Raw genomic sequence first — 27,293 nt, 5'->3', positions numbered from 1 at the left:
AGGTTGTCAAAACCATGCACACAACACCCACCTCACATAGTATACAATACCCACACATACACTAACATTTGCTGAGGCACTTAAAAAAAGCAATCTTCCTAAACAAGAAAGATTACCCGTTGTCGAAACTATGCCTCGACAAGCCCAAAGGCACTCAGAAAAAAACATTACCTAACACCACACATACTGTCACTCTCAGTAGAGCCCCAAACACTACGCCCCTAAGACAAGCAAACACACAGGACTCTCATCATAGGGGACTCCATTGTTAGATATACTGATGTCCATCTAACCAGGCTGAATAAGGAGAATAGAACAGTTAGTTAGTTAGTTAGTTAGTTAGTTAGTTAGTTAGTTAGTTAGTTAGTTAGTTAGCTAGTTAGTTAGACAAAATCTGCCACATCACACACACACACACACACACACACACACACACACACACACACACACACACACACACACACACACACACACACACACACACACACACACACTCACACTGACACACACTGACACACACACACACACACCGACACACAGACACACACACACAGACACACAGACACAGACACACACACACACACACACACACACACACACACACACACACACACACACACACACACACACACACACACACACACACACACACACACACACACACATAGACACACACACACACTCAAGTCATTATGCCATAGGTATGATTCCTTCATAGTCCATGTAAGTGTAAATAACCTGAGATGTACCTTCCTCTAGTATATGAAGTGAGACATTGTGGAACTCTCAGACTATGCGGCTCAGGTTGCTATGAGCCTAGCATTGAGCAGCATATGACCATCACTGAGGATGATTCCACAATATGTGCAAAAAATTATTGATTTCGACAACTAGCTGCCTTTCTGGTGTCATTCTAAGGGGATCCTACATTTGTCAGTCTGGGAGAATATGGTTAACAGACCACTTTGCTTTGTCAATAATGGTCTCCACCTCTTCTCTCTAGGCCTTTGAATACTGGCTAAAAATGTATCCACCCCATAGCACCTTTTTTAGGCAATGTCAGATTGACAAACCTACCAACATAGCAAAATCAACTCAGCTGAACCTCAGGGTATTACTGCTCAATGCCAGGAGCCTAAACAAAAAACTACACTCCCTCCAGGCTTTACCACCCTCGAGAATATAGACATCTGTGCAGTTATTGAGACAAGGTTTATAGCAGCACACAGTACTGTAGAAGTGCAAGGTTTCAGTACGTTCCTCACTTTTAAACCAGTAGCTACACAGACAAGGACTAAAGGAGGAGGTGTCTGAGTATATGTCAGTAACAAGCATATCTCTAGGGTGGTCAAACAGGATGATACACTGCAGTTCTTCCACTTGAAGATCATTGTAGACAAAATCCCGTATCATATCCTAGCCAGCTATAGATCACCCTCCACGTCCCAAGAAGTTCATAATACATTCTTGTACCTACTGTAGACACTTGCCATCCAACCTAACACCCTACTCATGGGAGGTTTTAATTATCCCTGTACAGACTGGGAATCCTATACAGCCTCAACTCCACAGGCACAGAGATTCCTGGACTTTGTAAATACAAACACCCTTGACCAGACAGTGAATACACCCAGTACAGGTTCCAGCATGCTGAACCTTATGTTTACAAATATGGGAGAACACTGCACCATCCCCAGTGTTTCATCTCCCTCAGTAAGGTACGACCATAAAGCTGTCTTCTTCAAAATCAAAATCAACTCTGTAATCTCATTAAAACCAGTAACAGTTATAAACTATTCCAAGGCAAATTACCTTTTATCAAGTGAAGGATTGTCAAAATTCAATGCCCCCCCAAAACACAGAGAAGCAGCATATGCTGAACTGCTGTCAGAAACTGCACAACCATGTCAATGGATGCACAGAGGCTGCTGTACCTACCATAAGTAAGCCCAGTACTAGCCCTAGAAACATGGTGGCATTCCAAATTAAATAGGATATGTAAAAAAAAGGGAAACAATGTGGCAAAAAATCAGGAAAGGGTAATTCCCATAAAGATAAAACCTCTCCCATCAAGGTAACTAAGCAAATAAGTGGGATACTTAGGTCAGGCAAAGCCAACTTTGAGGTTAAGATAATGTCCCAGGTGAAAGATAGCCATAAGACCTTCTACAGCTGCGTCAGAAACCTAAAGGGCAGCACACAGCAATGTGCTGCGCTGGAGGTTAATGATGCCACACTCAATGAGCCTGGCTACATAGCAATCTGTTAGCAGACAAATTCAGTTCCAACTTTAGCGCCTACCCCCACCTCCACCCCAACCATCTAATCAAACAAATCCTCAAACATAACCCCTCCAGCAATAACTGGGGAGCAGGTACTGGCTTCACTTACTAAACCCAAGTGCAGGGCCTCAATGGGCCCTAGTAACATCCCATGATGCCTCCTGAATAGCCTGAAATATTTTATTTATTTATTTACCATTTATTTACTGGGAAAGTCTGACTTGGAGTGAGCCAATTTTCAGCGGAGGCCCAGGGAGAAATGCTCCAGATGCATGTCTTTGTAACATAAGAGGAAACCGGAGCACCCAGAGGAAACACACATAAATGTAAGGACAAGCAGACTCCACACAGAAAGCACCCCAATCGAGAATTGAACCAGAGAACCTTTTGCTGTGAGGTGACACCACAAACTGCTGCATCACTGCGCCATCCAATATGACTTAACAGGACCCCTGGAGTCATTATTTAACTATAGTCTTAAAACAGGCTTTGTGCCACATGAATGGAGGACTACAAGTCACTGAATCCCCACAAGATGAATATGTTGAATTCCATCTCCTATTTCAGAATTAAAGGATGAGAAATGGGTTACTGATTACCTTCAGGCACAATCACAATTACACTATACTTATGAGAGTCATGCTAATAGTTTGCTTCAGCTTTTAAAATGGGGGATTTTGCATATTTCCCTAATGCTTTGAAAACCTTAGCTGTAAGACTAACAATACAAACAGCAGCGGGATTGATAACTAAAATCTATAACTTAGAGACAGAATTGGTAGTACATACCCTTCTGAAATATTAGGAATGTTCAAGAAATATTACAGAAATTTATATAATAGGGAACCAATTGATCCCTAGTTCATAGGTTCATAGGTAGGTACTAGGCTATTGGCCCTAGGGCCTATACAAGCCTAGCCAAAAAGGTACCCTGGCTTTCGCCACCCAAGAAAATTATTTTCCTGTGCCCCTGTCAAGCAGAACCACAGAAGTGATCCCCGGGGTGAATTTCCTATACCCATCCAATCATCAAGATTTTTCTTGAAGAGTGTTAATGAGGAGCTCTGTTTGACAAAGATAGGTAGTCTGTTCCAGAGTATGGGAATTCTCGGGGACAGGAATCTATCCCTCCAGCATGTTCTGTTTATTGTGGTGACAAGGTTTAGGTCCCTAGAGCGTGTAGCTCAGAGGGATTGGGATTTCTGTAAGTGGAGCATGTCCAACAGCTCTGGGTTTGACATAGCTTTGTATGTTAGGCAGAGATCGCCTCTGAGTAGAAGATATGCAACGGAGTAAAGCTGGAGTTTTTTGAGACAGTCTGCGTAAAGCATCTGTTTGAGGCCAGTAATCCTCTTTGTGAGGTATTTTTGCGGCTTTTCCAGTTGTTGTAGATGTCTTGTGAGGTACATACTAAAAGGGGCGTTATACTCTATAATGGGTCTAATGAGTGATGAGTAGAGGGGAACAATGACCTCTTTTTTTCTGGATGAGAAATCTTTTGTGATGAGGTGTGCCACGTAGAAGGATTTCCTGACCACTGTGGCGATGTGATTATCAAAGGAGAGACTACTGTCCACCTGTATCCCAAGGTCTCTTATCACACTTTCAGTGTTAAGTAGACTATCGCCTATGTGGTAGTTCATGGGTACAGAGTTTTTGCCAAAGGGGATAACAATGCACTTTTTGGCATTCAGCTTGAGACCATGTCTTTGACACCAGGCATCTGTCTCAGTGAGGCCCTTTTGTAGGATGTCCACATCGTTAGGAGTTTCAATTATGGCTCCTAGTTTGTAGTCATCTGTGAAATTAGTTAGCCAAAGACCTTCTGTGTTAGCCTATATTTCAGAGAAGAAGATACCAAACAGGAGAGGACCCAGGATTGAACCCAGTGGTACTCCACTTGTCACTGGTCTGAAGTCTGATTTGGAGTCTGCTACTTTCACAATGTGGGTTCTGTCAGTAAGCCAGTTGGCAACCCATCTTGTGACATAGGGGTTTATATCTAGTTTAGTGAGTTTATCTATAATTCCAGAGTGGGAGATGGTGTTGAACGCCTTGACAAGATCTAGATAGGCTGTGTGAACCACCTTACCCTCATCTATGGCTTTGCTGACTACTTCAAAGAAGTCTATCAGGTTTAGGAGACATGATCTGCCTTTTACAAACCCAAACTGTGTGGAGTCCAGAGTTTGGAGATCTCCAATGTCTTTGTTTATGAGTTCCATGCTGATATGTTCCATGTCCTTGCAGACGAGGCTCGTCAGGCTAATGGGACAGTAGTTCCCGGGGTCTGTTGTGCCCCCCCCCCTTTGTGGAGTGGGATAACTGTTGTGGTGCGCCATTCAATGGGCAATAAGCCTGAGGTGAGGCTATGATTGAACATGGTACTTAGGTGGGGTGCCAGTTCATTCTGTAGTTCATGTAGAAGGCAGCCTGGGATGTTGTCAGGTCCCATGGATGCTGTGTTCTTGGCTTTGAAGAGTGAAGTTTTTACCTGTGCAGCCGTGATTACAGGAACTTTGAATTCTTCCGGTATAAAGATGGGCCCTTTAGGGGGTGAGCGGGGGGTAAAGTTAGCAGTGAACCTATCTGCCAGGATGTTGGCAATATCCCTCATTGGTAAGATCAGACCATAAATTAATTTCACTGGATGTCCACATCCCGACCCCACCCCCAGCCCAAAAAACCACAGTGAAAAACTTCTCAAAAGCGAACTTCTCACTTCTCAAAATCGAAGTGGAATCCTTCAAAGCCCCAGGGCCAGTGGAAACTACGGCCCAAACCGCAGAATCCTATATAAATGCATTCTACGGACATCTCCAGGAATGCATGGATCATGCTATCCCAAACAAAACCAAGACCCAATCATCCAAAGGCAGGCATCCAGTCTGGTGGACCCCTGCCATAAATAAACTGTACAACAGAAGGAGGAAGCTACTACATGATAGAGCAAAATCCCTAATAGGGAAGGCATCTCTGATCAGTACTAGCAAAAAATTACAATCCCTCATAAAATCCTCCAAGGCCAGCTTCGAGAGAAAAATTGCACAGAACACCAAACACAATCATAAGGCTTTTTTCAGTTATGTTAGAAACCTGGGATGCAACTCCCAGACTTGTTCTGAGTTGATTCTAAATGACAAAAAATACACTGAACCCACAGACATCGCCAATATCCTGGCAGACAGGTTCAGTGCAAACTTCTCCACCCCCCAAAAGAGCAAGTATCTATCCCGGCAGAGGGCTGCCTCCGAAACATCTCTGATGCTCAGGTGAAGGCTGCCCTCTCCAAAGCAAAAAACACTGCTTCCATGGGACCAGATGGCGTCCCAGGTTGCGTCCTACATGAACTCCAAGAGGAACTAATCCCTCAAATAAAACAGCTATACAATATCAGCCTCACTACAGGATATGTGCCCACAGAATGGCGTACAGCAACAGTGGTCCCACTCCACAAATGTGGAGCCTCTACAGACCCTGGAAACTATCGCCCCATAAGCCTGACTAGCTTAGTCTGCAAGGCTATGGAGAGGATCATCATGGAGCTCATAAACAAAGACATTGGGGACCTACAGACACTAGATCCTACACAGTTTGGCTTTGTCAAGGGCAGATCCTGCCTTTTGAACCTGGTTGACTTCTTCGAAACAGTCACCAAAGCCATAGATGAAGGGAAGGTAGTCCACACAGCCTATCTGGACCTTGCAAAGGTATTTGACACAATACCCCACTCAGGCATCATAGATAAGCTATCCAGCTTAAATATAAACCCCTATGTCACAAGATGGGTCGCAAACTGGCTCAAAGACAGAACCCACAGAGTGAGAGTTGCTGGGGCCATGTCCAACTCGAAACCGATCACAAGTGGCATCCCACAGGGTTCTGTCCTTGGACCACTCTTGGTCGGTATATACTTTTCCGAGGTACAGGCAAACGTGAGAGGACTATGGCTCACCAAGTTCGCAGACGACTGCAAACTGGGCGCCATAATCAACTCTCCAGCTGACACAAACATCCTTCAAAAAGGTCTCACAGAGACAGATAACTGGTGCCAGCACCATGGTTTAAAGCTAAATGCCAAAAAATGTATAGTCATACCTTTTGGCAAAAACAATGTGCCCACAAATTACCACATAGGCGGAAACCCATTAAGTACAGAGAAAGTTATTAGGGACCTGGGGACCCAAGTTGATAGCAATCTCTCCTTTGAAAACCACATTGCCAAAGTGGTTAGAAAGACCTTCTACATAGCCCACCTCATCACGAAGGGTTTCACATCTGGATCAAGAGAGGTAATCGTGCCTCTTTATTCATCCCTCAGTAGGCCCATCATAGAATACAATGCCCCTTTTGGGATGTACCTTACCCGACACCTGCAGCAATTAGAAAGACCCCAAAAGTATCTCACCAAGATGATCAAGGGTCTCAAACAGATGCCATATGTTGCTCGGTTAAAAAAACTACAGCTCTTCTCAGTTGCATACCGCCTACTTCGAGGCGATCTATGCCTGATATACAAAGCTATGTCAAATCCAGAATTAATGGACATGCTCCACCTCAGTAAATCTAAATCCCTTAGAGCCACACTGAGGGACTTGAACCTCAGCACAGAAATAAATAGAACTTGCTGGAGGGACAGGTTCATAACCCAGAGGCTCCCTTTGCTCTGGAATAGAATTCCAGTTCATGTGAGGCAGAGCACCTCACTGAATCTCTTCAAGAAGAATCTCGATAGGTGGATGGGGGATCGTAGGTTTGTCCCAGGGATTACTCCGGTGTCACTATTAGACAGAGGCACAGTAAACTAAACCTTAAAAAGGGCACAGTATACTCAAATCAAGGGGTGGCGTAAGCCATACAGAATCGGGCTAGGCTTATAATTGCCCCAGGGCAGATAGGCTAGTATGAACCTATGAACCTATGAATCAGTTGGTTCTGTATATTTAGTGTCATTGTGCTGTAACTCAGAGCAGATCTGAGTGTTGCCATTAAGATTTTTGACATAGCTATAGAATGCTTTGTGGTTGTCTTTAGAATCAGTGGCAATTTTGTTTTCACAACTAGCTTTGGAGGATTTTATGAGGGATCTCAGCTTCTTACTGAGGCTGAACAGGGAGTTCCTCCAATTGTGGGATTTTACTCTTTTTTGCAACAGTTTCTTTCTTCTGTTGTAGAGTTTGTTTATGGCAGAAGACCACCAGATTGGCTTCCTTTTTTTGGAGGATAGCATCTTGGTTCTGTTACGGATAGCACAATCCATGCACTCATGTAAGTGTTTATAAAGTGCATTTGTCATGGATTCAGCAGTCGTACCTCTATTGTCCATCTGTATGGGTGTCGTGAAGTTTGCCACTTCTGTCTTAAGAAGCGTGAAGTTGGCTTTGGAGAAATTTTTTACTGTTGTTTTCCTAATGGGGGGTGGGAGCGGGATGTGGATGTCTAGGGTGATTAGCTTGTGGTCAGATCTGACCAACAAGGAGCTGACCTCTGGTGTGGAACACCGGTCACCCACGTTGGTGATGACCAGGTCTAGGATATTGCTGCCCTTGGTGGGGGTGTGGATAAGTTGATCCAAAGCGTTGGAATTGATGATTTCCAGAAAACATTGAGCAAAAGAGTTGGTACATGAGTAGTTTTCCTAGCTAATGGTAGGGTAGTTGAAATCACCCATTATTAGAGTGTTGGGTTGTACCTTAATATTTTCCAGTGTATCAAGAAAAGAGTGGGAATCCTGGGGCATGGTGGGGGATCTGTAGCAAGCTACAATCTGGATTGTGGTTTTGCCCAGAGTTAGTTGAACTTGGATAATCTCGGATGCATTATGCTGAGCAACTAGCTTGGAGGTGTGGATATCCTTAATGAATATGGACATGCCTCCACCTTTAGTGTTTCGGTCCGGGATTGGTGGCCGAAAGGTGTGGTATGAATTATAGCCTAGTAATGAAGGGGTGCTCTCTGGAACTTTGAACCAGGTCTCTGTCACTGCACAGATGTCAATGTTCTCCATTTTAAGGAGTGCCTCAAGTGAGTGCACTTTGAGGTTTAGACTTCTAGCATTGAGTAGCATTACCCTCAGATTCTGCTTGCTTGTACCTGTTACAGTGGTGAATTTGTCATTTGAACCTTGCCTAAAAAAGGCACTATAGGGGTGGCAAGAGCCTTTGCCAGTATCTGGAATCCCAAGGGCGACAGGTGCAGGCCATCTCTGGCAAAGCAGCGTGGTCTGTCGATCATGTCATCCCAGGCAGACAGACACTGGATTTCCTTAGAATGACACCAGAAGCTTAGCCAATTGTTAAAGTCAATCATTCTGTCCTTGTACTGTGGTGTCATTCTGGATGATGGCAGGATGCTACTCAGGGCTAGGGTCATACCGGCCTGGGCTACAAGATCAGAGAGCTCCTCCATGTCTCTTTTCATGTAGTCCAGGGAGGTACGTTTCAGGTCATTCACACCAACATGGACAATGACAGAGTCATATTTGTACTTGTTGTGGAGTGACCTGAGTGCGTGCGTTATGTGGCAGATCCTGGCACCTGACAGGCAGCTGACAGTAACTTTTTCCTTGTTTAGCCTGGTGAGTGGAACATCAGTGTGCCTGACTATAGAGTCACCTATAACTAGAGCGTTGGATACGTTATGCCTTATGGGCTGTAGTTGAGTGGCACACTGTGTATGTGGGCTGTGTGTCATTTGGGTTGTGTTGGGGGGTGGAGGTTGCCTGCATTTCTGCTTTGGAGGTCTCTGTTGTTTGGGCAGATTTCTACTGAGAGCCTCCGTGAATCTAGCAACTGTATTTCGCCTGCTTGCTGATACATTGTTACTGTTTTTCTGCATTTATTCTGTTTTTGCACTTGTTTCTCAATTTGTTACTTTTAAAATCTGTAACTGTTGCAAATTGTTTGTGTAGGCTGTGATAGCCGATTTATAGCATTTATAAGTGTTTACTGTATCTGTTTCTGCTTGTTTTCTGAAAAAAAAAAAAACCAAAAAAATATCTCTTGTTTTCCCGCCTTACTAAGCTAGAATAGTCCAGTTTCAGAGCTTGCTGATCCCTGGGCTTTGTTTGCAGTTCCTGTTCATAGGTTCATAGGTTCATAGGTTAATACTAGGCTATCTGCCCAAGGGCATTTATAAGCCTAGCCCATAGTTATGTGGCTTTACCACCTTTAGTTTGAATAAAAACTATGCCTATCATTTTGCTGTGCCTCTGTCAAGCAGTGACGCTGAAGTAATCCCTGGGGTATATCTGCAATCTCCCATCCATTGGTCAAGATTCCTCTTGAACAAGACCAGAGAGGTGCTCTGCCTCACATGTACCGGGATTTTGTTCCACAGCATAGGGAGTCTCTGGGTGATGAATCTGTCCCTCCAGCACGTTCTATTTATAACCGTGTCAAGGTTTAAGTCTCCGCCCTTGTGGTTCTGAGGGATCTAGATTTTTGAGGTGAAGCATATTGATCAAATCTGGGTTTGACATGGCCTTATATGTCAGGCACAGGTCACCTCTGAGCAAGCGGTATGAGACTGAATAGAGCTGGAGTTCTTTCAGTCGGGCAGCATAAGACATATTTTTGAGACCCTTTATCCTTTTGGTGAGGAACTTTGGGGCCTTTCAAGCTGCAGCAGGTGTCTGGTCAGATACATTCGAGCGGGCATTGTACTCAATCATAGGTCTAATAAGTGATGAGTACAGGGGCGATGACCTCCCTTGATCTAGATGTGAATCCCTTCATGATCAGGTGGGTGATATAGAAGGTTTTCCTAACTACTTTAGCAACATGAGTGTCAAGCGAAGGCTACTGTCAACCTGGGTCCCCAGATCTCTGATGACTTTTCTGTGCTCAGTGGATTGCCACCTATATGGTAGCTAGGGGTAGCCTTGTTTTTCCCAAAGGGTATGACTATGCATTTTTGGCGTTTAACTTCAGGCCATGGCTCTGGCACCAGTTATCCATTTCTGTGAGGCCCTTCTGGAGGATATCTGTGTCAGATGTGTTTTCGACTATGGCCCAGTTTGCAGTCATCTGCAAACTTTGTCAGCCATAACCCTCCTGTGTTTGCTTGTACTTCAGAAAAGTAGATGCCGAACAAGAGTGGACCCAGGACTGAGCCCTGTGGGACACCACTTGTGACAGGCTTTGAGTCTGACATGGCTCCAGCAACTCTGACCCTGTGGGTTCTGTCACTTAGCCAGTTTGCAACCCATCTTGTGATGTATGGGTTTACATTCAAGCTGATGAGTTTTTCGATGATACCTGAGTGGGGTATTGTGTCGAAGGCCTTTGCCAGGTCGAGGTAGGCTGTATGGACTGCCTTTCCCTCATCAATGGCCTTGGTGACTGTCTCGAAAAAGTCAACCAAGTTTAAGAGGCAGGATCTGCCTTTGACAAAGCCAAACTGAGTTGGATCCAAAGTCTGCAAGTTCCCTATGTCTTTATTTATGAGTTCCATTATGATCCTCTCCATGGCTTTGCAGATAAGGCTTGTCAACTGTTACTGAATCTTTACCTAATTTGGAACAGAGGAGGTTCCCTTGCTTACCAGTGGGAGTGGGAAGCATTGAGCTGCCTGTTGGTCCAGTTTTGTGAGGTTTCAGCCAGTAACTTGTAGTTTATTGGGCGTTTTGGGCCAGTTCCTAGCTTCTTTCAGCCCCCTGATATAAAAGCAGCTAAGCACGTTTCTTGCGAAGAGCTGCTACTGTTGCACACTAGGGCAGCGCCGGTGAAGCAGATTTAAACTATTAGGGCTACCTAAATTACACTCTTCAAATTTTCCCTTAAAACTACCTTCCTCGAACTATACTACTGATCTAATCAGCGTATCCTATAACTAAAAAGATCATCTCTACTTGACTCCAAGTAGACTATTCTCTATCTGTTAAACCTAGCACTTGCTCCTACAGTACTTATTACCTTGATACGGCACTCTTGTCATAGATAGTACCCCAAAAAGGCAACCCCCCATTTCTCGGTCACCCACATCCCGGAATCTTTTTTAAAGTTTTTGTCTATCCTTCTAGCATGTCGAGGGATCAGTTGCTAGTGTCCTCTCCTGCTCAGCTGGTGAACCTGGGAATATTGAGGCAATGTTACAATTGCCTCATGTACACAGACAACCCTCTCCTCCTCCCACAAAACACAAATACATGCGAGAGATGCAACTATACGGCCAAACTGGAGGCTGAGCTCTCTCAACATAGGACTGGCAAGACCAGTCAGGAGGAGAAGGTTACCACACACACTATAGACCCAGTCTCACATAGTACCATTACAACCTCAAATCATACACATAAACACACAAAGACATACTCGGAGGCTCTGATCAAAAATCTACCAAAACAGCAGAGGCCACCAAAGCAGACACCCAAACAACCACCACCTCAGAACACAACACCTGCAACACATAGACCTCACAGTCAGAGTGTCAAACAGTCACAGCCCTTAAGGCCAAACACAATGCCAGACACACTAGTCATTGGTGACTCCATAGTCAGACACACTGACGTCCCGCTCACCAGACTGAGTAAGTAGAAGGTCACAGTAAGCTGTCTGTCGGGCGCTAGAATCCGCCACATAACGCAAAACACTCAGGTCTCTCAACAGCAGGTACAAATATGACTCAGACATTGTCCACGCTGGTGTAAACGACGTGAGGCGTACCTCCTTGGACTACATGAAAAGAGACATTGAGGAGCTCTCTGATTATGTAGCCCAGGCAGGTATGACCCTGACCTTGAGCAGTATCCTACCTTCACCAAGAATGATGCCACAATACAGAGATAAGATGATCAGCTTTAACAATTGGCTTAAACACTGGTGTCATTCAAAGGGGATCCAGTATCTGTCTGCCTGGGATGACATGCTGGACAAGCCACGCTGCTTCGCAAGGGACGGCTTGCACCTGTCACCCTGGGATTCTGGATATTGGCAAAGGCTCTTGCCACCCCATAGTGCCTTTTTAGGCAAGGCTCAAATTCTAAACCAACCATCCTAGAACAGAAAAAAGAAAAAAGACTAAGGGTAATGCTGCTCAATGCCAGAAGTCTAAATCTCAAAATGCACGCACTCGAGGCCCTTCTCAGTATGGAGAACATCGATGTCTGTGCTGTGACAGAAACCTGGTTCAAGGCTCCTGAGAGCACCCCAGCTATCAGGTTTTACCTCATATCATGCGTTCCGGCCCCAAAATCCGGACAATACCAAGAAAGGAGGAGGGGTATCCATATTCATCAAGGACACCCACACCTCAAGACTGGTGGCAACGCATGATGCATCGGAGACCATCCAGGTGCAATTAACCGTAGGCAAGACTGCTCTGCAAATTGTAGCATGTTACAGGCCACCCTCACAAACTCAGGAACCTCACATGGCCTTCCTGAAAACACTAGAGGGGATAAATGTATCACCAAACACCATCATACTAGGTGACTTTAATTACCCTAATATAGACTGGGAATACTACTCAAGCCCAAACACCCTAGCCCAAAAGTTCCTGGAATTCATAAACTCAAATGCCATGGAACAACTAGTCACCATCCCCACAAGAGGAGATAACATACTTGATCTCATCATCACGAACATGGGAGCACAATGTTCAACACCGGAAGTATACCCCTCACTGGTGAGATCAGATCACAAACTAATCTCGCTGGAGGTCCTCATCCCACCCCACCTGAAATAAAAAAGACCACAGTAAAGAACTTCTCAAAAGCCGACTTCACACTTCTAAAGACTAGTGTGGTCTCCTTTAAGGCCCCCAAACTGGCGGAAAACAGTACTCAAGCCGCTGAATCACTTACAAATGCCTTCTACCAGCACCTGCAGGACTGCATGGATAAGGCAATCCCAAGCAAAACAAAGACTCTTTGTACCAAAGGCAAGCGTCCAGTCTGGTGGACCCCAGCCATAAACAAACTCTACAACAAAAGGAGGAAGCTACTACAAGATAGAGCGAAATCCTTAAAAGGTAAGACACCCTTGATCACTATAAGTAAAAACTAAGAGCTCTCTTAAAATCATCCAAAGCAAATTTCGAGAGAAAAATAGCTAAAGACTCAAAAGACAATCATAAGGCCTTCTTTAGCTATGTTAGAAACCTAGGAGGAAACTCCCAGATATGCTCAGAACTAGTTCAAAATGATGTGAAGATTACTGATCCTACAGACATTGCCAACATACTGGCTGACAGGTTCAGTGCAAACTTCTCCCCTCCCCAAAGGAGAGATATCTATACCAAACGATTGCAGCCCCCAAACATCTCCAGCCCAAGTGAGAACTGCTCTCTCCAAAGCAAAAACACAGCATCCATGGGACCTGATGGTGTCCCCGGCTGTGTGCTCCACGAACTCAATGAGGAATTAAACCCACAGCTAGGACAGCTGTTTAATCAAAGTCTTACCTCTGGATACGCCCAGGGGTAGCGCACTGCAACTGTGGTCCCACTTCACAAAGGCGGTGCCTCCACCGATCCTGGAAATTACCGCCCATTAGCTTGACAAGCCTTATCTGCAAAGCCATGGAGAGGATCATAATGGACCTCATAAATAAAGACATAGGGAATTTGCAGACTTTGGATCCAACCCAGTTTGGCTTTGTCAAAGGCAGATCATGCCTTTTAAACTTGGTTGACTTTTTGAAACAGTCACCAAAGCCATTGATGAAGGAAAGGCAGTCCATACAGCCTACCTCGATCTGGCTAAGGCCTTCGATACAATACCCCACTCGGGTATCATTGAAAAACTCATCAGCTTAAATGTTAACCCATACATCACAAGATGGGTTGCAAACTGGCTGAGTGACAGAACACACAGGGTCAGAGTTGCTGGCGCCATGTCAGACTCGAAGCCTGTCACAAGTGGTGTCCCACAGGGCTCAGTCCTGGGCCCACTCTTGTTTGGCATCTACTTTTCCGAAGTACAAGCAAACACAGGAGGGTTATGGCTGACAAAGTTTGCAGATGACTGCAAACTGGGCCATAGTAGAAAACACATCTGACACAGATATCCTTCAGAAGGGTCTCACAGAAACGGATAACTGGTGCCAGAGCCACGGCCTAAAGTTAAATGCCAAAAATGCATAGTCATACCCTTCGGGAAAAACAAGGTTACCCCTAGCTACCAAATAGGTGGCAATCCACTGAGCACAGAAGAAGTTATCAGGGACCTGGGGACCCAGGTTGATAGTAGTCTGTCATTCGACACCCATGTAGCTAAAGTAGTCAGGAAGACCTTCTACATTGCCCACCTTATCATGAAGGGATTCTCATCTAGATCAAGGGAGGTCATAGTCTCCCTTTACTCATCACTCATCAGACCAATGATTGAGTACAATGCCCCATTCGAATGTATCTGACCCGACACTTGCAGCAGCTGGAGAGGCCACAAAGTTCCTCACCAAAAGGATAAAGGGTCTCAAAAATCTGTCCTATGCTGCCCGACTGAAAGAACTCCAGCTCTATTCAGTCGCACGCTTGCTCAGAGGTGACCTTTGCCTAACATACAAGGCCATGTCAAACCCAGATTTGATGAATATGCTTCACCTCAAAAAATCTAGATCCATCAGAGCCACAAGGGCGGGAGACTTAAACCTCGACACGGCTATTAATAGAACGTGCTGGAGGGATAGATTCATCACCCAAAGACTCCCTATGCTGTGGAACAAAATCCCGGTACATGTGAGGCAGAGCACCTCGCTGGCCTTGTTCAAGAGAAATCTTGACCAATGGATGGGAGATCGCAGATATACCCCAGGGAATACCTCAGTGTCACTGCTCGACAGAGGCACAGCAAAATAATGGGTATAGTTCCCCACACTAAAGGGGTGGCGTAAGCCACAAAACGATGGGCTAGGCTTGTAAATGCCCTCGGGCAGATAGCCTAGTATGAACCTATGAACCTATGAAGGTGTGTGTTTTGTGGTTCTGTGTGTGTGTTTTGGTGCTGTAGGTTTTGAGGAACTATGTGATGAGTGTGGTGCGGTGCAAGTGTTTACCTTCTCCTCTTGACTGTCTAGGCCAGTCTTTGGTGAAGAGAGCTTTGCTTCCAGTTTGGCTATATAAGTGCATCTCTCTCAGGTCGTAGTGTTGGGTGGTAGGAGGAGAGGGTTGTCTGTGTACATGAGGCAATTGCTGCATTGTCCCAAGATGCCCAGATTCATCAGGTAGACAGGAGAAAACAATGGGAGTTGACCTTTAGACATGCCTGAATAGGTGCTTATTTATTAAGTACTAAAAACTGTTTTCCTCTAGACAAGTGAGGAAAGTTGAGAGCTGTAGTAATTTGTAACTTATTTAGTGCTGAGATCAAAGAAACAGATGAGTGCTAAAACTAAAAAGCTGGCTAGTTGCAAGGGAAATTTTGAAGAACAGACTTTATGGCGCCAGGAATAGTTTAATCCCAGTTAAGTGGGGGGGGGGGGGCTTAGGAGTTCAAAAACAGTCCTGGACACAGCAAATCCATATATGACCTGCCACAGGAAAGGGTGGAAGCAAGCTTAGAATTTTTTTCCAGTAAAGTGGAAATGGAGAAAGCTGGAACGGAAGTTAATTCAATGTTAAGAATCTGAGTGGGTTGGCCTTCACAAATGTTCTCTATTAGATTGATGAACTAATGACACTAGACTGGAAGGAGTGTCACAGATCAAATATACAGTATGGGCGGGCAATGCAAAGCCACCAAGTATAAGAACACACAACACTAGCGAGGGTGGGTGGGAAAAATTACAGTTCCTAGCTGTAGCCACTAAATTAAAGTTTTAAACAGATCAAGGAGCAGACTCGAGAATGCTTTTAACTGCAACAGACAAAAATGCACAGAAAAGCTCAGATAGAGCACTCACAAACAGAAAATACAACTGTCAGTATGAAAAAGCAGTTTACAGTTAAGTAATATTAAAACAGTATAAAACAGTACATAAATCCAGTGAAACAATAAAAAAACTTTATAACAGTGCAAAAATATAGTAGATCAACTATATAGCACAATTATAAGCATTTCAGAATTGCAGTTCAGTGAAATAAGTGTAAGAAATAACTTAGCCTGCTCTTGGAATCTTAAGGAATTTCCACTTATGCAATGCAATCCAGAGCCTGACAATACAAGCATAACCTTTATAAGACACAGGGTTTGTATAGCACTAAGAACGGAGGAGTTGGAAGATCAGATTACTACTCAGTCCCTGCTGTTACCCAATCACTTGTACTACAGAAGGTCAGGAGGCCTTGTTACTCTCAATAATAATGAAGACAATCAGCAGAAAATGGCTGCCAGAAACACAGGAAACTCAAACAAAACTAGCAGCCTAGACAACAGGCCTCTATCAAGATTATGCCACCTGAGCAGAACACATAAAACTCACTTTAAAAGCATAGAAAGAACACCCACAAAGAGAAAATACAAGTCTCAGCATGAAAAAGCAGTTTACAATTTAGTAATTTAAATTAAAAAAGCAATTATAGTAATGACACTATTACAGTTCCTAGCTGTAGCCACTAAATGAAAGTTTTAAACAGATCAAGGAGCAGACTCAAGAATGCTTTTAACTGTAACAGACAAAAATGCACAGAAAAGCTTGGATAGAGCACTCACAAACAGAAAATACAACTCTCAGTATGAAAAAGCAGTTTACAGTTAAGTAATGTTAAAACAGTATAAAACAGTTGTTGCATTTCAAGTGCAATCACTTCTTCTTGATTATGGTCTTTCCACAATTCATGTAAGAAGAAAAAATATATTGCTTGCTTCTATTACATGGAAAGAATTATTACAGGTGCTAAAGAGATGTAAAAATGGAAGGCATTGAGCTCTGATGCTCTAACATTAGAAATTCACTGTGATGCAGGTTAGAGATTCTAGGGGAATTTCAACAGTGTAGCAAATCAGGTCCTAAGGGGCTCAAGTTGTCCAAAACACAGAGAAGAGGCCCATATCTCACTGATTTTAAAGCCTGGTAAGGACTCTCTTTCCCCAAACTCTTAACTCCCCAATTTCTGTTTTGATTGTGGATTATAAACCTTTCAGATACCATAGTCAGTAGAATAGCAAAGTAGCTTCTAGGATTAATTCATTTTGATCAACTGGGATTTATTCAGAGCTCCCAAACATTTGACAACATTTTAAAAACACTCCTTTTAATTACAGATGAACAGGTGAATTTTAAACTCATCTTAGTATTAAGCTTTGATGCTGAAAAAGCATTTGTTAGGGTAAATTGGCAGCTCTTATTTGATATATTGGTTTTCCCCTGGAATTCATAAATTTACATATCAAATAACAGCAAAAATTAAATTAGGGAGAATTACCTGAGGCATGCAGAAGGGATGCCCCCATTCCATGTTACTATTTGCCTTGTATTTAGAACCATTAGCTCGTAAGATACAACAATTACATGGGGGTTACATGTTTGGAGACACTAGATATTTCCTATACCTGTACACAAATGATCTCTTAATATATCCATGGAATCCAAACAAAATGAAAAACACTAACTGAAAAAATCTGAGGAAATAAATGAAACCATAATGGCACTTAACAAAGAATTTAATAATATAAATAAAACAGCACTTTAGTCACACAAAACATTGCTAAAAAGTGAACACGAGAATTCATCAGAGTAATTTGCCCTCACTATCATCTCTATTTTTAAACAAGCTGAAGTCACATGACTCAAAAAGTGTTGAACAACTGCATAAACACATGATAAATAACAATAAAAATGTATAGAACTTCCTATTTGTATATCAATGCTAAAGTATTATTCTTACTCTTTAAATATATAAAATATATAAAAAAATCACTTTTAAAATTAACACTGGAATTCAAACCATCCCCCATAGTGGAATTTAAAAGAAGCTGCCATCTGCATTCAGTATATTCCAAACTGTCTTCTTTATCCCTCCAAAAAAAAACATTAGTGTAAATTCCAAAACAGTAAACAAAATTCTTACATTTAGCAGAATGTTTATACAGAGCATTAAGTGTACTCTTAGTTTTAATGGGTGAAACATGTTGGAAAGCCTTTCCTATTACAACAAGAACTTATACTCCTAGGGGGTATTAACACTTGTCAGAGAACGTGGTTTCTTACGCACGTTGTTTGACATGTGGTCATTTTTATATAACTAAGCTAATAGAAAGTTACGTAGTAGGTTGTATGAACATACATACACCATTAAAACTATTAATACACTTAGTGCTTTGTATAAACATTCTGCTAAATATCAGAATTTCAAAACGTTTTTGTTTCCTGTACTGGGACATATACCAATGAGGTTTTTTTAGGGAGGAGTGGAGAAGACAATTTGGAATATAATAAATACAAATGGCAAGTTCTTCCAAATTCCATTAAGGGAAATGGTTTGAATTCCAATGTTAATTTCAAATATGTTGCAAGCAAGAAGAGAAATTACATATTTAAAGTGTAACAATAATACCTTTTAGCATTGATATACAATGAGAGTTTTCTGCAAAGTTTTTTTGAGACAAAAACGTTAATTGTTTTATTTGCTTTATTAAGTTCTATTACTGTTTTATTTGCTCTGCTTTTTACAGTTTGTGTTTTTCATTTTTTTAAAGTTTAAGTACAAGCTAAAACTAAGCATTTGATTAGCACAGCATATTGCTTGTTATTGGGGACATATTTGTCAGAACAGGAGAAATTACACAAATCATGGGAGGAAAGGAATGAGACTTGAGATGCAAACATAGTAAAAGTTTGTGGTAAACCCCAGGTCACTCTACTTTCATGCATATATCTTTTTTTTTTTTTTTTTGAGGATGGTAGTGTGTTCACATTTTATTACACCATAGAAAGGCTTTCCAAAATATTTCCTGGAGTACATCCCTTTTTTAGAGATATGAAAAACCAATGCAATGTAGTTGACAATATATATTTCTTGAGTGCATCTAATTAAAAGAATTTAAAAAGAGAGACATTAAATCTGCTGAATAATTTTATTTCCTTGTAAGGTCACATGGAAGTTAACTTTTTATTACCAGTGGCAGGATATCTTAAATAAAAAACATGAATTCACAGAACTGTTTTGATAAATATATTATTGTTGCTTTATAAAAATGTATTACTAATAGCTAGAAAAGCAAACAGCCTCCAAATTTACAACAATGGATACTTTAGGGCACAATATATGCAGAATGGAATTAATTATTAAGAATGTTAGCATAAAATGGAATTAATAAAGAAATAAGCTCCATGGATTACGTTTTTCAATTTGCAAATGTAAAAAAATGTGGAATTCTTGTTAGGTGCCCAAAAAAATCTGGAAACACACTGATTCACCACAGCACAATTTAATGTAGGCAAAATAACATGCAAAGCTTTCGAGATATACTCTTTTTCAATGCTTAACAAAGATAAAATGCTTTAAAAACATTAAATACTATCCATTCCATCAGCTAGCCAATGACACAGAAGTAGTTAATCAATTAAATAAATAAGCAAAACATTTAAAGGTATATTCAGTTAAATAAATATATATACCAAAGTATTAAACATAGTTGTGTTTAACTTTTAGAATAGGTTTTATATTATGCACAAGAAAAAGAAACAAAACAATCGCAAGACGTACAGCTCCAAACACATGTAATTTATTGTATAACAAAGTAGGTAAGCGCTTTCCCCACCTTCCTGGTGGCTTCCTCAAACCTTGATAACATAAACGAGACTCATCTACATTTAAATATAAAAATGACTCGCATACTGCATTTAGTAAATCAAATTCACATGCTGTTACTCGTAGCATCAAACCCTCACTTCCATTGTAGTTGGGCGTATGCTCCCTATTGCTGCATGCATCACTCAACCAACAAACTTTAAGATTCTTAAAGACACAGTATAAAATAACACTTTGGTGGTGGTGCTGCGGTAGCATTGTCGCCTCACAGTAAGACATTGTCCTGTTCGATTCTCAGCTAAAGCATCTTCTGTGTGGAGACATGCGTGAATGGGCATACCTTCGTTGAAGGATGTGCATCAGGGTTGGCAACTCGGCACGTAAAAATCTACTGCCAATCATTAGCGGACCGGAGTTCCACTGTGGCAACCCCTAACCGGGAAAAGCTGAAAAGACATAACAACATAAAATAGCACTTCAGGATAGGTACTTATATGCAGCATGTATGCGAGTCTCTTGTTCAAATTCTCGCTACTATAAACAGCTCTATATATTATATATTTATACCTGCATTGATGTACTGTAACTCTACATTATAATAATACGATCCCTCATTTATACATATGTAAGAATATAAGTATAAAAAATGCATTAACTAGTGCAGCACATATCACTCTGAACTCTAAACAACAGACAATAAAGCAATTCAGAAACATAACTGCATATGCAGCTTATATATGGATTACTATGTGATTGCTTAAATCTATAAACCTATAAAAATAACTTGATATATACTATTATGTATAAATTTAAACTTACTAACATATAAAACCTTTGCATTACTATAAGATCTCTCATACTCTTATATATAAATATATAAACACGCATGGTCCCTAGCACAGCATGCTCTATTCAGTTAACTGACTTTAAAAAATTTTTTACAACATTCAAGGCATATATTTATATATAATTTACTTACAAATCTATTATTCAGTCGCTGACTGCTCTAAAATTATTTCATTGCACACACTAATAAATATGACTTTATATGTACATTAACACTAATAAGTAAAACATCACATATTATAATGCATAATAATGTATATCGTTTTCCGTATATATACAACTAAAAGCATGCAGAACAATTAATATATATTTATACCATATATCAGAATGTATAACATGCATGTGAAACTCATATGATGTTCTGTCAGTTTCTAATCCCTCTAGATTCCAGGATAGGCTTAACTTAAACTTTCGAATTAAGGTCATACCCCTTGTCTGCTCTCAGTCTGAGGATCCATTTAAGCTCTTTACTCTCCACCTTATTCTTAATGCCTCCCATTCTATCACCTGGATCTATCCTATCAATAACCATAAACCTGAACCTATGCACCATATTGTTGGTCAGGTCATATTTAGATAAGGCACTAAGAGAATCCCTTGCCCTAATACTGTTAACATGTTCTTTTACTCTATCTCTTAACATCTGTGTGGTCATCCCCACATAAAAATATTGGCAACATTCACACTGCGCTAGATAAACTATATATTTTGGCATACAATCCAGCTTGATTTTAAAAAATGAAGTCTTTACTCATAGTGGGGTATGTTATTACTGCCTTTCATATAACTGCACCAATTGCAACTTCCGCATGGGTATGTTCCCGAAACACTTTCTGTGTTTTCACTCCTAGGGTAGCATGACATTCTTTTCAAATTCTTACAATTTCTATATTGAAAATTAGGTGTTTCCCCTACTCCCTAATCTTGTCATCTGTTAACAAGATAGGCCAGTGCTGTTCTGTCACTGATTGCACCTTTCCTATATCATTGGTGTATGATGTCAACATATTGAGCCATCTTTTAACCTTCTCTGGCTCCCCAAATCTGACTTCATCCCCCATGTCCACTGAATAATAGGGTCTAGCCCTACTATTTCTATGGCGTGTAACGTCTTCTAACTTGGTATTTATTCCCCTTTCTTTATATCCCCTAGACATAAGTTCACTTGTCAATGTCTTTATCCCTTCCTCAAAAACATCCTTTTCTCTACTCAGCCTAGATATCCTCATCCATTGACCCTTTACTACATTACCAAAGGTTCTTCTGGGATGCATACTTAATCTATGCAGGAGTGTGTTCCTATGACATTTCTTCCTATACATTCCTGTATCCAGATTTCCATTGACTAGTTTCTTAACATTCACATCCAGATAATCTATTTGTACATCAGAAGATTTCATAGTAAACTTCAAAAATGTTGTTGTGTTCTGTAGCTGCTCAACAAATTGTTCTAACTCCATTTGACCGCCTTCCCATCGAATAAAAATATTGTCCACAAACCGACGATAATACTTCACACTCTTCATATATAAGTCTAATTTAAAGACTGTCTTTCTCCCAATTTAACATCACCGTGTTGGCGTAGCTATTGGCACAGCTAGTGCCCATAGCCACGCCTTCACACTGGACATAATATGAGCCTTCAAACACAAACACATTATTACATAACACTACTTCCATAAATAGACAGAGTAGGTCCACTAACTTCTTGTCATAGCCACTCTCACTTGTTAAATATTTCCTAATAAACTCAATCCCAATGTCATTTGGAATGTTTGTAAATTAAGAAACTATATCTAATGTCACTAATAAACATTTTTTACTCCCTTGACTATTATGCGTGAAGTTATAGAGGTCTTGTAGAAACATTTTTGTGTCCTTGAGTACTATTTCTGTCTTATCCAGCACTGGTCTCAGATGTTTTCTACAAACATTGAAAAAGGTTCTGTGAGCCACCCCCTCCCCGCTACAATAGGCCTGAAGGGTGGTCTTAATGGGTCTTTGTAATTCTTAGGAGATCTTGGAACATAGGTATAATATGATGATCTACATTAAGAAAATGCATCAGATCTAGAGTAATCTCAAACATGTTAAGCAATTATTTAAACTGGCATGAACATTTCTGATCATATCTTCAATGTCAAAAAACATAAAAACACACACCAAACTAGAAAATAAATCTCAAAAAACAAAGGCAGTAGATGGAATGAAGGAGCAAACACAATTCTTTAGCACTTTCTTCCAAGTTTATTCCTCATGAACTTCTTCAAAAATGTTAAACCTCTCAAAACACATCCCTTTTAAGCTACATAAAACATCACATGACTTTTCATACCAGTTTTATTTTTATGGTATGATTTTATGCCTTTAATTCAATAAGAGATATGAAAAGACATGTGATGTTTTATGTAACTTAAAAGGGGTGAGTTTTGAGAGGTATAACATTTTCAGAAGTTCATGAGGAATAAACTTGGACCTAAGTGCTAAAGAATTGTGTTCACTCCTTCATTCCATCTACTACCTTTGGTTTTTGAGATTTATTTTCATATTTTCAATGTCATGTATGTGAATTGATTTATATACCTTTTCATCATTCAACATAGATTTCAATGAAGCCACATAATAATCTTTATCCATAATTACAATTAATAAGGGGCAAGTTTTCTCTTGGCCTAAAGGAGAGGCTAGGAGAGAAGTAAGCACTCAGTATAATAATGAGGCTCACAATATAGAATAGCCTGCTATACAGACTTCTATCTAGGATGTTGAACAAACTGACAAACGCGATGATAGGAGGCATGTATTGAATGTGATGCCTGGTAATGAGGGTGACAATAGAAAAGGTAGTTCAGTTGAAACGTCACAGGAAATAATTTCTCAGAGAGCCAATATCCAGAATGTATCCTTAGAGATACAACCAGCGCAAGGAGCAGTGAGGAGAAAAAAACAATTCTCCTACGATAGTGCACGTTTTTCCGAAGTTTCCACTGCCCATATGTCAAGAGAGGGGGAGGGAACAATACCAGTCTGTGAGCCGGAGGGGGGAAAATGGAAGAAACAGGTAGAACCGATGAATTATCCCACTCTGAACAAACTGTGAAACCAGGTTGAGAGATAGTGTGGAACATCTCCAACTCTGAATATATATGAATTATCTGTGCTGAGTAAAGGCTTGTCCTTTATTCTGGTGCAAGTGGCTGATTTATCTGACACTCTCATTGACTTGAAATTATTTTGTAGAAATATTATTTATTTTTATTTATTTTATTTTACATTTGTTGACCGGGCTAGTCTGGCTGGATACATGTCCATTTTCAGCAGAGGCCCGAGGAGAAAAGCTCCACTAATATATTAGTATCTTACAATACACAAAAATATACAAAACATGTAAGCAAATAAAGGAACAATTATAATGTGGTATAGTACAATGCAGAGGCAGTTTAACATGAAATAACAATAGTGAGGAACCATTATCCCATAAAATTTGCTAGTGTAAGACTGCTAAAAATGAAGAAGAGAGAAAATAGAGACATATGGAGAGTCTATAAATATTTAGACCATTAACAAATTAGTATAACACATGTTGTGGCAGGGTACTAGTATTAGGATAGAGATTTGCACAGAAGTGATCAGCATCTAGGTTAGATAATAGGAGAGATGACAAGTTGCAGTGATATAACATGTATAAGGAGAATAGGTAGTCAAGGACAAATTAATATGCAGGTGGGTAGCTAGGTGCACTACACTGGAGGGATAGAAGTGGTGATAGAGGCAAGTAGGAGTGAATGGAGGGGACTAGAGAGAGGGAGGGAGGGAATTATTTGCTGAGCTCAGTCAGGATTAGAGCATGGGCATAGCCAGTGGGATTACAAATAGTTTCTTAGTTGTTTTTTGAAAAGGTGAGATGAGCCTAAAGTGGTCAGTTCTATGGGAAATTTATTCCAATATGATCCAACAGTATTGGCAAATAAGGAGTCACCTGCTTTATTGTGAGATTTGAGAGTAGCTACTAGAAGTTTGCTGGCTGAGCGAAGGGAAGTAAGATTTTTATATGGGGCAATGAGGTTATTAGATATGGGTGTATTAGAGGGGTAATGGAGAATTTTATAAGTGATGACTAATTGATGTAGGAGAATTAGATTCTGAAGTTCAAGCCAGTTAAGATTTTTGAGATTAAGACAATGGTGAGTACGGAATGGGGAACCTGTGGCAAACCTGGCAATACTATGGTAGGCTGTGGCAAGTTTCTGAAGGTTAGCTTTAGAAATGTTGATAAATGATGGAGAGGCATACAATAGTGTGGAGATGAGATGAGTTTGGGCAAGAGACACTCGGGTAGTAGCAGTAAGAAAGGGCTTAAGTCTATAGAGGGCACCTATCTTTTTATTAACAGCCTTGATGGTTAGATCAATGTGGCAGTCAAAGTTTAGTTGATTGTCTATAGTAACGCCTAGTAGTTTAGTGGAACAGTCAGGTTTAATGATAGTGCCATTGCCAGACACAATGGAAAATGAGATTGGGGCAGATTTAAGGGTTGGGGTGAAGAGAAGTAATTTGTTTTTTTTGGGATTAAGGAGGAGACAGATATGCTGGAACCATTTTTCTGCAGCTGTAAAGACTTTTTGGGTAGAAGAGTGGAGTTCATCTGGAGATAAAGCAGAACAGATGAGAGTTGAATCGTCAGCATACTGAATACAAGTGGATGTCGGGAGTGAAGTATTTATAAATATGGAGAAGAGGAGGGGACCTAAGATGGATCCTTGTGGAACACCGATAGTGACTGGGAGCTGAGAGGATATATGACTGTCCCAGAGGACTGCTTGTTTTCTATCTTTCAAATAAGAGTCAAACCACTGTAATGCCAAAGAGTCAAGTGAGAGGGATTTTAAAGTATCTAGGAGAAGTTGATGGTTGACCATATCAAAGGCTTTTGAGAGGTCCAGGAATAAGGCAGAGGAAAAAAGGTTGTTTTTGCAATTTTTGTTGATCATGTCTGTGAAGGAGAGAAGGGCAGTGGAAGTACTATGGTAGGGCCTAAAACCATGTTGGGAGTCTACGAGTAAGTTATTTTGCAAGAGATGATCTAAGAGTTGATGGTGTATACAACGTTCCATAATTTTAGATAGTGGAGATAGTAGGGCTATAGGCCGGAAATTGGACAGTTCATTAGAGTTACCTCCTTTATGGACAGGAATGATATGGGAGACTTTCCAGCAGGATGGGATAGTAGATTCGGTTATTGTTCTGTTAATTAAGATGGAGACCGGGTAAGCTAGTTCTGCTGCTGCTAGTTGCAGATATTCAGCTGGTAGTTTGTCGGCTGAAGGGGTGCAAGGTTTTAGTTTAGAGAGCAACTTACGTATGTGGGTTGTGGAGACTGCACTAAATTTTAGAGTGGGGGTGTTATTTTGAGGAGAGTTCTTCTGAAGGGAAGGGGGGGAGTCATGGTGTTTGCTAGAGAGGCGACTGTTTCAGAGAAGAAGTTTTTGAAAGTATTAGCTATTATATTAGGTGGGGTCTGAGCTAAGATAGCTGGTGTGGGCGTTTTGGTATTCCCTGGATGGAGCAGTTTATTGATTCCTGACCAGAATTTTTTTGGGTTGTGATTTTGGTTTTGTTGATATTGAAGGTAATAATTTTTTTTATCAAGATAGGTGAGTTTTTTTGTAGTATTTCTAAGGTGTTTGAAGTTTTGATGGTCAGTTGGGTTTTTAGTGGTTCTCCATTTTGTCCATAGTTTATTTCTAGCTAGCATTGTTTGTTTAGTTTTTTGGAAAGCCAGGGGGCAGCTTTGGAGCCTATTCTGATTAATCGGGAAGGGGCATGATGCTGGAGGATTTGTAGGAAAGTGTTATTGAAGTGGGTAGCTGCTTCGTCAAATGGGAGGTGTTTTAGAGTTGACCAGTTATATTCTTTGAGTTCATTAAGGAAAGAAGACAGGTTAAAGTTTGTTTTGTTACGTATAGTACGATAAGTAGCCTGTTTGAGATTGTTATTTCTTTGTTTAGTGATGTAGGTGAGGAGATGGTCGCTGATATTGTCTGGGAGTATTCCAGTTTTATAAGAGAGGGGATTGTTGTTGATCAATATCCAGTCCAGGATGGCTTGTTTATTAGTTGATTTGTGTATTCTAGTAGGGGAGTTTATGGTTTGTTGAAAGTTAAAGAGATTAAGGTGAATGGTAGGTTTGGGAGAGATGCAGGAGTTCCAATCAATATTAAAGTCTCCTAAGATTATGGTTTCTTGAGGAAAGCTACAGGAGATCCAGCTAAGAATATTTTCAAGTGCGTTTATGTTATTGCCTGGAGGGGTGTAGGAGCATATTATATAAATGGCTTTGTTCTTATTTACTTGGAGTTTACTACAGAGTATTTCAGCATTGGCTGGGGAGGGAGGCAGGGAGTCAATTAAGGCCACCTGCAGTTGGGATTTGTATAGTAAGGCCACTCCCCCACCCTTTTTGTTAAGATGATCTTGTCTTAAGGTGCTATAGCCAGGAGGAGTGATTTTGTTGTCTCTGGTACCTGGTTTAAGCCA

The 27,293-nt window shown here is 41.0% G+C and overlaps 1 protein-coding gene across 1 annotated transcript in view; it reads left to right on the top strand.

Annotated features, from left to right (window-relative positions):
- LOC122813145 (cell adhesion molecule 3-like) overlaps positions 1 to 27,293 on the top strand; it is a 394,215-nt gene that overhangs the window by 40,281 nt on the left and 326,641 nt on the right. The gene's annotated exons all lie outside the window — the stretch shown is intronic.

Source organism: Protopterus annectens, chromosome 10.part0, assembly GCF_019279795.1.
Source record: "Protopterus annectens isolate FY-2018-M chromosome 10.part0, PAN1.0, whole genome shotgun sequence".
NCBI lineage: Eukaryota > Metazoa > Chordata > Ceratodontiformes > Protopteridae > Protopterus > Protopterus annectens.
This window is presented reverse-complemented; position numbering and strand designations above follow the sequence as displayed.